The sequence below is a fragment of the Papaver somniferum genome, chromosome 10 (genome assembly GCF_003573695.1).
Source record: "Papaver somniferum cultivar HN1 chromosome 10, ASM357369v1, whole genome shotgun sequence".
In the NCBI taxonomy this organism is placed as follows: Eukaryota; Viridiplantae; Streptophyta; class Magnoliopsida; order Ranunculales; family Papaveraceae; genus Papaver; species Papaver somniferum.
The window spans coordinates 79,328,931-79,338,029 of NC_039367.1; positions in this window are offsets into that span (position 1 = coordinate 79,328,931).

The window sequence follows — 9,099 nt, forward strand, 5'->3', positions numbered from 1 at the left end:
CTCTGAAATATGTTTTCCCAAAAAGTGAGTTGTTGATGTTGTTTTGCATGATTGATATTATCCAGTGTAAAAAAAAAAAATCCTGAAAATGCATTCGTCTTCAGTTAAGGAAAATCTACGACCCCGAACTGCCATGTTGAATATATATAGTGAAAGTATGAAAATTGCAAATAGGAAAATTTGAGCGAACGGATGAAAATTGGAGTGAAGGTGTGAGTTGAAATGAAATTGGATCGAGTATCTATAGGGTGATCAATTTAGGACCGTTGGATGAGATATACTGAGTGATCAAGTGTTAATAGCTTGCGGTCGACTCTTGACCGCTCGGTGGAAATTTAACTAAGCGGTTGATATTACACCGCTCGGTAGAGACTCGACCTCGCCTGGCTAAGTGGAAAATTTTCCACTTAGCCAGGTCTGTTTGCTGGTTTGCCAGCTTCATAGTGGGTGCAAAACTGGAAAACTTGCCAGTTTGCTATGCCCATAAGAATCGGCCTAACATTGATTCAACAATCCTAGTGTAATACAAGATCACGAAGGGTTTGTTCAATGCGATCCTTTTAAATAGTCCCTAACTCTTACGAGGTCAGGGGCATGTGGTAACCTATCTTTCGTTAAGAACACCCTTACTCCATATATTTGGATGTCTAATGTTAGCTTGCTATCTTGAGTGTATGCAGTCTAGATAGTAGTAACTACACTATCATTAACCCGTATTATTTTAAAAAGTATCAATATGAGTTCTCTCCTTCTAAATTTAGTTTTGTTGTGAAATATGCGGTATTTCTTTCACAAGAATTCAAAGCTTTATTTTTACCTCTTTGTTTCCAAAAATCCTCTTAACATCCTACCGTTACTTCAACCTTCCATTCAACAAAATTATACTAGGAGAAATAACAGTATGATGAGTAGCAAGTAAATTCTCCAGTTGGACCTCAAGCTTAGAAATTTAAGTTATAATATTACTAAAGTTGGATTTTTTCAATTTTGTTAGCTTATGTTAGGTATTGAATTGAAGTTTTTGAGAGTTTACAAGCATGAGAGCCACTAATATATCACACTTCCACCTACATCAATTAGATTCGTGCAAGTGATATCCCCGACCAAGATTTATTAAATCTAAAAGGTATTCGAGTATGAAAGGATTTAATAATATAGTAGTTGTTACGCCATCTAAGGGTAGTAGCACATTTATCAAGTATTTCTAAAATGAGCATAATGACATTGCCTGTTATTAGTCTATGTATATGGGTTGCCTATGTAGGATATACTATACAAGTTAGCATTGTCCAACAGAGGTTTAGAGGCACCAATTTAATATTAGATAACTTAATTTTCTTAATATTTTTCATCTTGAAATAATATAAAGTTGAGATCACTTATTATAACCCACGGGGAACCAGTTTGTTGAGTTATACCACCCGAGTAGTCCCATTGGTTTATCTAAAATTATTATCAAGAGCACCATAAACAAAAGAATAGATAGAATAGTTATTCTAGCATTAATTTTGATAATCTGTTGAAAATATTCGTAGTTATTGTCAATACCATCCTTCCATAATAAACACAATCCACCAGTCAAGCCATTAGGATCTTAAAAACAAACATTTGCGGTTGTTGTAATCAGAAACACAAAATTTCATTTTTCTAGACATTTTTTTGGTCTCTATGAGAAAAATAATGTCTAGATATTTAGATCTTATAAGTTCTCTAAGTGTGTACTGGTAAGTTTATTACCAAAACCATCAACATTCCTAGAAAGAATTTGCATATTAACAGGGTTCAAGTAATAAGGGCATTGCACAAAAAGTTAGAATTGAATGTGAAGTGAAAATAATCATGAAATATATAGAGGAGTGTTTCAAGAGTGGTAACCCGATCCTCCCATCATTATGCTTAGTTTAAGTTGTACTCATAGTTAGTTCCTTCTTTGTCAGATTATCCTAATGGCCTACTTCATTAGTTTGAGAAGTGCTTGATGAGTTGATAAAGATAGAGTTATCACCAAGTTTATCCTAACTGGTTATACGAGAAGAATTTTATCTTGGCTTTTCCCTTAACCTTCGTTTATCAATAGACAACTCCTCATCCACATCATTATTGGTATATCAATTTTCTTCTCCTTTGATACCATTAAGTAAAAAAACATCAAATGGAGTTGTTGGTGGGAATCTTCCAAGACTTTGCATATGTACTTGAGCCACAATTCATCATTGAGGTATTTGATAGATCTGTTGTAAATTTTTGATATCCCTAAAACATGAAGTTTCTTATGAGCCATTTCCAAGAATTATTTTTGATTTTCATTTTTGCCACTTGTATTGATTTCATAACATTAGTACAAATGTTATGAGGTTGTTTCTCATTAAAAACAAACAAACTGACCCACCTAGTTAGTCCATGTTGAAACTGCAGTAATCCTTCTTCTCAAATAGTGCTAATATTGATCTTCACACATACTTTGATGGATTCATCTGATTTATGATAACTATTTGGAGGATCCAATTCTTGAACTTTTCCCTATTTCTTTCGTAAGAACAACATTCATAAACTCCGACAACATAAGTTTGAGTTACATCTAAATGCACCGATGTTCCCAATTCAGATCCTGGTACATCATAGCAGAATGATATTCATGAAAAAAATCCATATTTTCTTAAAATTCCAGGGCTTCCATCCAAAATGTTATTCAGAGTAATCCCAATTTCCGAATTTGAAAATTATCACATTATAATCTAGCCCATACACCAATATTTCCTCCTCCCTAATGAATCTCCAAACAATTTTGACTTGTCTTTCCATATTTTTTTTAGTCAGTCTTCCTTCATAATGACTTTTCCAATTAGACAAATCTCTCAATGGATTAAGATTTTCTTCAGTGGATAGTTAAAGTGGTATGCAATCCAATCAGAAGATTCACCAGGTTCTAGTGTTGCCACTTGTATTTTTTATAATAGTGACATCATTTTTGTTTTCAGAGGCCATTATATGATGAACTGAAAGTAGATAGTGAAAAAGCAGGGGTATAACAACCACACCCAATAATTCGTTCGAAAATCTGTATGGACTAAACTCCAATATAATTAAGAGAGGACCAACTTAAAAGTGAACTCAATCAAGAGATATGTCAAAGAGCTTTTATCTCTATTTCTCAATGCAATCAGCAAATCGAACAAATAGAAATAGGTGAGCCTGATTGATATGAGAAATAACTTGGACAACACTAAAGATCAATACCCAAGTGTCAATCAAGTTATATCCAACAATCAAGGTCGAATTTATCAACGGATTGAACTACGCACAACCTGTGATATTTCTATTATATAAACAAATATAATGCGGAAAGGAAATAACACAGACACCAGAAATTTTGTTAATGAGGAAACCGCAAATGCAGAACAAACCCGGGACCTAGTCCAGCTTTGAACACCACACTGTGTTAAGCCTCTACAAACACTATCCTACTACAAGTTAACTTCGGACTGGAATGTAGTTGAGCCCTAACCAAGCCTTACAATGATTAAGGTACAGTCGCGTTCCTTACGCCTCTAGAACCACGCCGGATTCTGCGAACTTGATTCCCTTAGCTGATCTCACCCACAACTAAGAGTTGTTATGAACCAAAGTCAAATATTTATAAACAAATTTGTCTCCCACAGATATGTCCATTTTTTATTCGGTTTTTGTTTCGTCTTTTGATAAATCAAGGTGAACGGGAACCAATTGATAATCCGGTCTTATACTCACGAAGAGCAACCTAGAAATATCAATCACCTCACAATAACCCAATCGATTAACAGAAAAAGTTATTGTGGAATCACACGAGTCTGAGACGAAGAACTGTTGTTATTACTTTTTATATCTTGCCTATCGGAAATAAATCTCGAGTAAATCTTAGAGAAAATAAAACTCAATACGAACAAGTAAGATCAGAATACGCAACTACAGAGAAAATAGTTGGACCTGGCTTCACGAATCCCAAATGAAGTCTTCAAGTCGTTAACCTATAATGGTTTCGGAAAAACCTAGGTTAAAGGAAAATCGACTCTAGTATGCAACTTGGATACAAGAAAGTCTCGGGATTAGGTTTTCCAGTTGCTAGAGTTCTCCCTTATATAGCCTTTTAAATCAGGGTTGCTTTCAATCAAAGCTAAGGTAGCTTAGTAATAAAGTATTTAATATTCACCGTTAGATGAACTCTTGATTTAAGATTCAAGCTAAGTATGCTAAAAAATAAAGCAATCAATCTCCACCGTTAGATGGTCTTATCTTGTTGCACACAAATGAAATATACCTTCATTTAGATATGGGTAACCGTACCTAAACGTGTATATTGAGTTGGCTCAATAACAGTTAACCGAAGTTAGCCATATGAACACTTTTGTCTTAACCATATTCATCTAACACTTCTAGATCAAATATGATGATCAATCAATCATGAAATATAATCAAATGAATCTAATTGTGTTTCACATAGAATTGTTCCATTGTTCACTATCTTATAGAAATATATATGAACAAATTGAAACAAAATCGGATTTATTCGTAATCGTACAAAGTACTTATACAAGAATCAATTCATGGACATTAAGCCACGTTTTGCAAAGATTGCATTCCATAATTCATAAATGTTTTAGTTAATGAGTATGAGAATCATACATTACCGATTTTAGAACTTAACCCCTGTGTTCGCAAACTAGGTACGCGAATAGCAGATCCGAACCTTGGCCTGTCAAGCCGTTCGCAAACAGTCGTCCCGGACCCAACTCAGGTGAAACCGTTCGCATACTAGGTACAAAAACAAGGTTCCCATACCTGAATCATTACACAACAGTTCGCATACTAGGTATGCATACCGTGTTGCATCCAGACATGGGTAATTGTTCTAAACTCTCATTTCAATGATTAAAACATCCTTAGAAGACGAAAATGGTAATCTCACACATACCAACAAATATTTAGTTTCCAACAAATTGTCTGGGTAATTATTCTAAATATTTAGTTTCCAACAAATTTTCACATGATCATCTTTTGACTTAATATTTAGTTTCCAATAAATAAATTGTCTCCAACTAAACTCATCAACAATATGATGAACATAGTTAAAGCAAAAATCTTCCAACACATATTTCGAGAAATAGATAAGCGAGATAAACTCAGCTCGAAATATCAAATGTGTATAATATAAAAGTTTATATAGCTATACGACTTAGTCTCATTAGAAGATAGAATAGAATAGACTTCTGAGTGATAGATAAGTTTTAGTCTCCATATACCTTTTGTTGTTAAGGTCCCGCCAAGCTCCTCAGTAGATCTTCGTCTTCAATTGGTAAATGCCGTGAAGTCTAAAGCTCAACTACATGTTCTATCCTAATCTGAGACATAGCTATAAGTAGACTAGAAATCAAGTATATAGTTTTGATCAACTAAACTTGACAAACAAGCTTGAGATAGCAATGCTTGCGAGTTCGACCAAGCAGTGCTCTAAAAGATAGAGTAGACTGGGTATAAGCAGAGAGGACGACTATTAGAGTTTATGGATTGAATATGGTTTATGAGTTAATAAGGGTTTAAAGTAAATGAAGACTTTTCAAGCTTAAAGATGAAAGAAATTTCGGGGAGAGTAATTGAGTTGATGACTAATTTTTATGTATTTGGGGAAATTCAACGAGAGTCAAAGACAACACGATTGTAACCGTCCTGAGTCGATAAATATGGTATTATTTTCTTAAATTGGCTCGTATGGAGCGCACAAATGGGATATTGGGGAAAAAAGATTGATGAACCAGACCTTCAAGAACATTGAAGCTTTACCAAGTATAACTATTGTAAATGCCAAAATCTAATATGAAACAATTGCAAAGGCATAAGAGAGCAACCACAAACATAAAATAAGATGTGGAAAAAAAAATAGAAAGATTAGTTCGACGTAAAATCAAAAGAGACCAAAAAAAAAAAATAAGAAAATTAAAAAGAAAATAAAAGAAATAAAAATGAGGTTTTAAAGGATTATGTTTCGCTATGAAACTTTTGTATCACCTGGTACCGGTTTTCATCAAAAAAAAGCAAGGGATACATGAAAATTTCAAAAATTTACAATTAACAGTATGAGAAAACTAATGCAAATAAATGGACAATAATACGTTAAAACATAACCAAAAGAATAAATCTAAATTTAATTAATTAATACAAAACCGGTATGGATTTAATTCACGTTTTGCCTGTAAGAATACTATGTTTTGAGCTTGGACGAACATATAATATTTTCAAAGACAAACGTTACATCCGACCATCTCAGGATCATCTCAGTTAAAGAAATCTGACGGATGTAAGAGTTGTTACTTCTTTTCAGTATGAGAATAAAATTTATTGTTTGGATTCCCTCGTAATTGTGATCATAAAGAAAAAACATTAAATGCGAACAATAATAATCAAGATCATCATTTATACCTTTTGCAATTAAAAACATCTATAATTAATATTTTTATCTATAACAAATTAGCTATCATTCATCAACAAAACAATATGGGGTTTTGAGCTTGGACAAATATGTTCCAAGACATACGCTGCATCTGACCATCTCAGTCTCATCATGGCTAAAGACATTTAACAGATGTAAGAGTTGTAACTTCTTTTCATTATGAATATATATTGTTTGGATTCCCCCGTAATTAGGATCATAAAAGAAATATTAAATTTGAAAAATAATAATTAAGATCATCGTTTATACCTTTTGCAATTACAAACATCTATAATTGATATTATCATCTATAACAAATTAACCATCCTTCATCAACCTACTATATAAACAAAGAACAACATTAGAACCTTTATCAGCATCAAAAAAATAAAATAAAAATCATTTTTTATTTGGGAATCAACTATATATGATAAGATATAATCAACATAAATTTGAACAATGATGTGCACGTATGTTAATCCAAATAGAATCTTAGAGCATCTCCAACAGAAGGTGCAAAAAATCTTACGTGACTTTTCTATTTAGTCCTTTTATTTATGGGATGTACACATAGAGTAAATATAGGACCTTATATCTAAAAACCCATTTCCAACAATAGAGAATTTAATAAAAAATTAGTGAAAAGTATGACATGGAGGTGGAGCCGGAGGTGTAGATAATACTTTCTTGAACACCTTCATAATTAGTGATTGGTCCCTCCTAGTTTGTAGGACCCTACTGTTGGAGATGGATTTATGCCAAACGGGGGTCTAAAATCCTGTGTCACTAAAAAAAAAAAAAGATTCACCCTATGTTGGAGATGCTCTTATGTTGAACAATGGTGTAAACTAACCGTAAATTTGAAACGAAAGTGCAAAAAAATTGAAAAAGAGATAGTTGAGAAAAAAAATATCCACCAGGTCAACTCAGTTTTCGCCCGATTTGCAAAGGGAAGAAGTTATTGTACACATTCTCCTGATTCACACATAGTATTTGTTATTTCATATATTCATTTAGTTTGTAAAGCTTTTTTAGCTCGTTTTGAACTTTTTTTAGGGGTATTTTGCGTTTCCTCCCCTTTAAAGATAGCTAATTAGCGTTTCCTCCCCAAATAGATTCAAATTAGCGTTTCCTCCCATCGTTAGGAATTCAATCCATTGCTCGGTTAGCTGATTCAGCACCCGCGCACGCGTGGCATGAACTGTACACGTGTTTCTTGACCTACCCAAAATACTCTCCACTAAGAACCAATTCATAATCATCCCATCCATTGTCGTAATAGCAGAACTAAAATATGTTAATTCTTCATAGCTCAAAATTCAAAACCCGAACCTGGAATCCATCATCAATTCCTCCATTCACCATTTATATCATCACTTTAGAGACTTCTCATTATGGACCTAATTTCACCATCTATCTACCAACTCGAGCTGCTGGTGCTAAGAATCAACCAAAAACCCACCTTCAGCTTATTTCCAATTCCTTATTCTCTGTAAAACCCATCTCGATTGCTGTAGCTTCATCTCTTGCAACTCTAAATTGATCATATCCATCTGTTTTACCTCAAATTTCAATCACCGTTATTGAAACTTACCATTAACATTCGCAAATCCCCAATTCAGAACACTAATTGAAACCCTAACTTAATTTTCTATCAATCCATCTTATTAATGCTCAACTAACACCCATCTCCGCAATCCATTAATTCAACGGCAGCAACAACTTCTTTTAATCTAGGCACCATCTTGCTATCAAATTCAGATTCAGATCAAAGCCACTCTTATTCTTCACTAAGCATCTTCAATTACGACAGCGATATCAATATGAATAAACTTTCCCCAATCTCTACTTTATTTCCAATCACCATGCAGCAAACAAATTTAAATTACTGAACGAATTAAAACCCTTGTTCGATCGTTTTGCATATAGTGGAATCAAATTTAACAATTTTTATCTTTTCATTGGACTGTTACATGAAGTTACAGATGAAGAATTAGGGTTTGGTGCTCAGATTGATTTGGGTATCTAGGTTTGATGATTATGTCTGGGGTTTGTCGAATTGGAGATTGAGAAATTGAATTAGATGATAGATATGGCGATTTTGAGTTGAATTAGATGAATTTAGAGAGTGGGTCTGGTTTTGATTGTTGGTGGTGGTCAATTACAGATGAGACGATGAATGGGTTTGGTGAATCGTTTGAAGCAATATATCTCAGATGAGACGATGAATTGTTGGAGTTGCTAGTGATGCGACGATGAATTGTTGGAGTTTCTAGTGATGTTGTATTGCCATTGAAGATGTAGATGAGTGATTTGAGTGTGAGTCTCAGACTCAGGGAAGAAGACCGTAAATCAAGTCAGGGAAATAAATGAGGGTATTTTAGTAGTTGAACACGCCACGTGTATATTTCTTCCACGTATATATCCTTGCTGACTCATCTAACTGGAAATTGGATGAAAAATTTAACGATGGAAGGAAACACTAATTTGAATCTTTTTGGGGAGGAAACGCTAATTAGCTATTTTTAAAGGGGAGGAAACACAAAATACCCCTTTTTTTTTAAGCATGAACTCTTTCCTTTAGAGAAAGTACAAGAAAAAACTCATGAAAATAAAATAAAATAACAATATCATTTTTC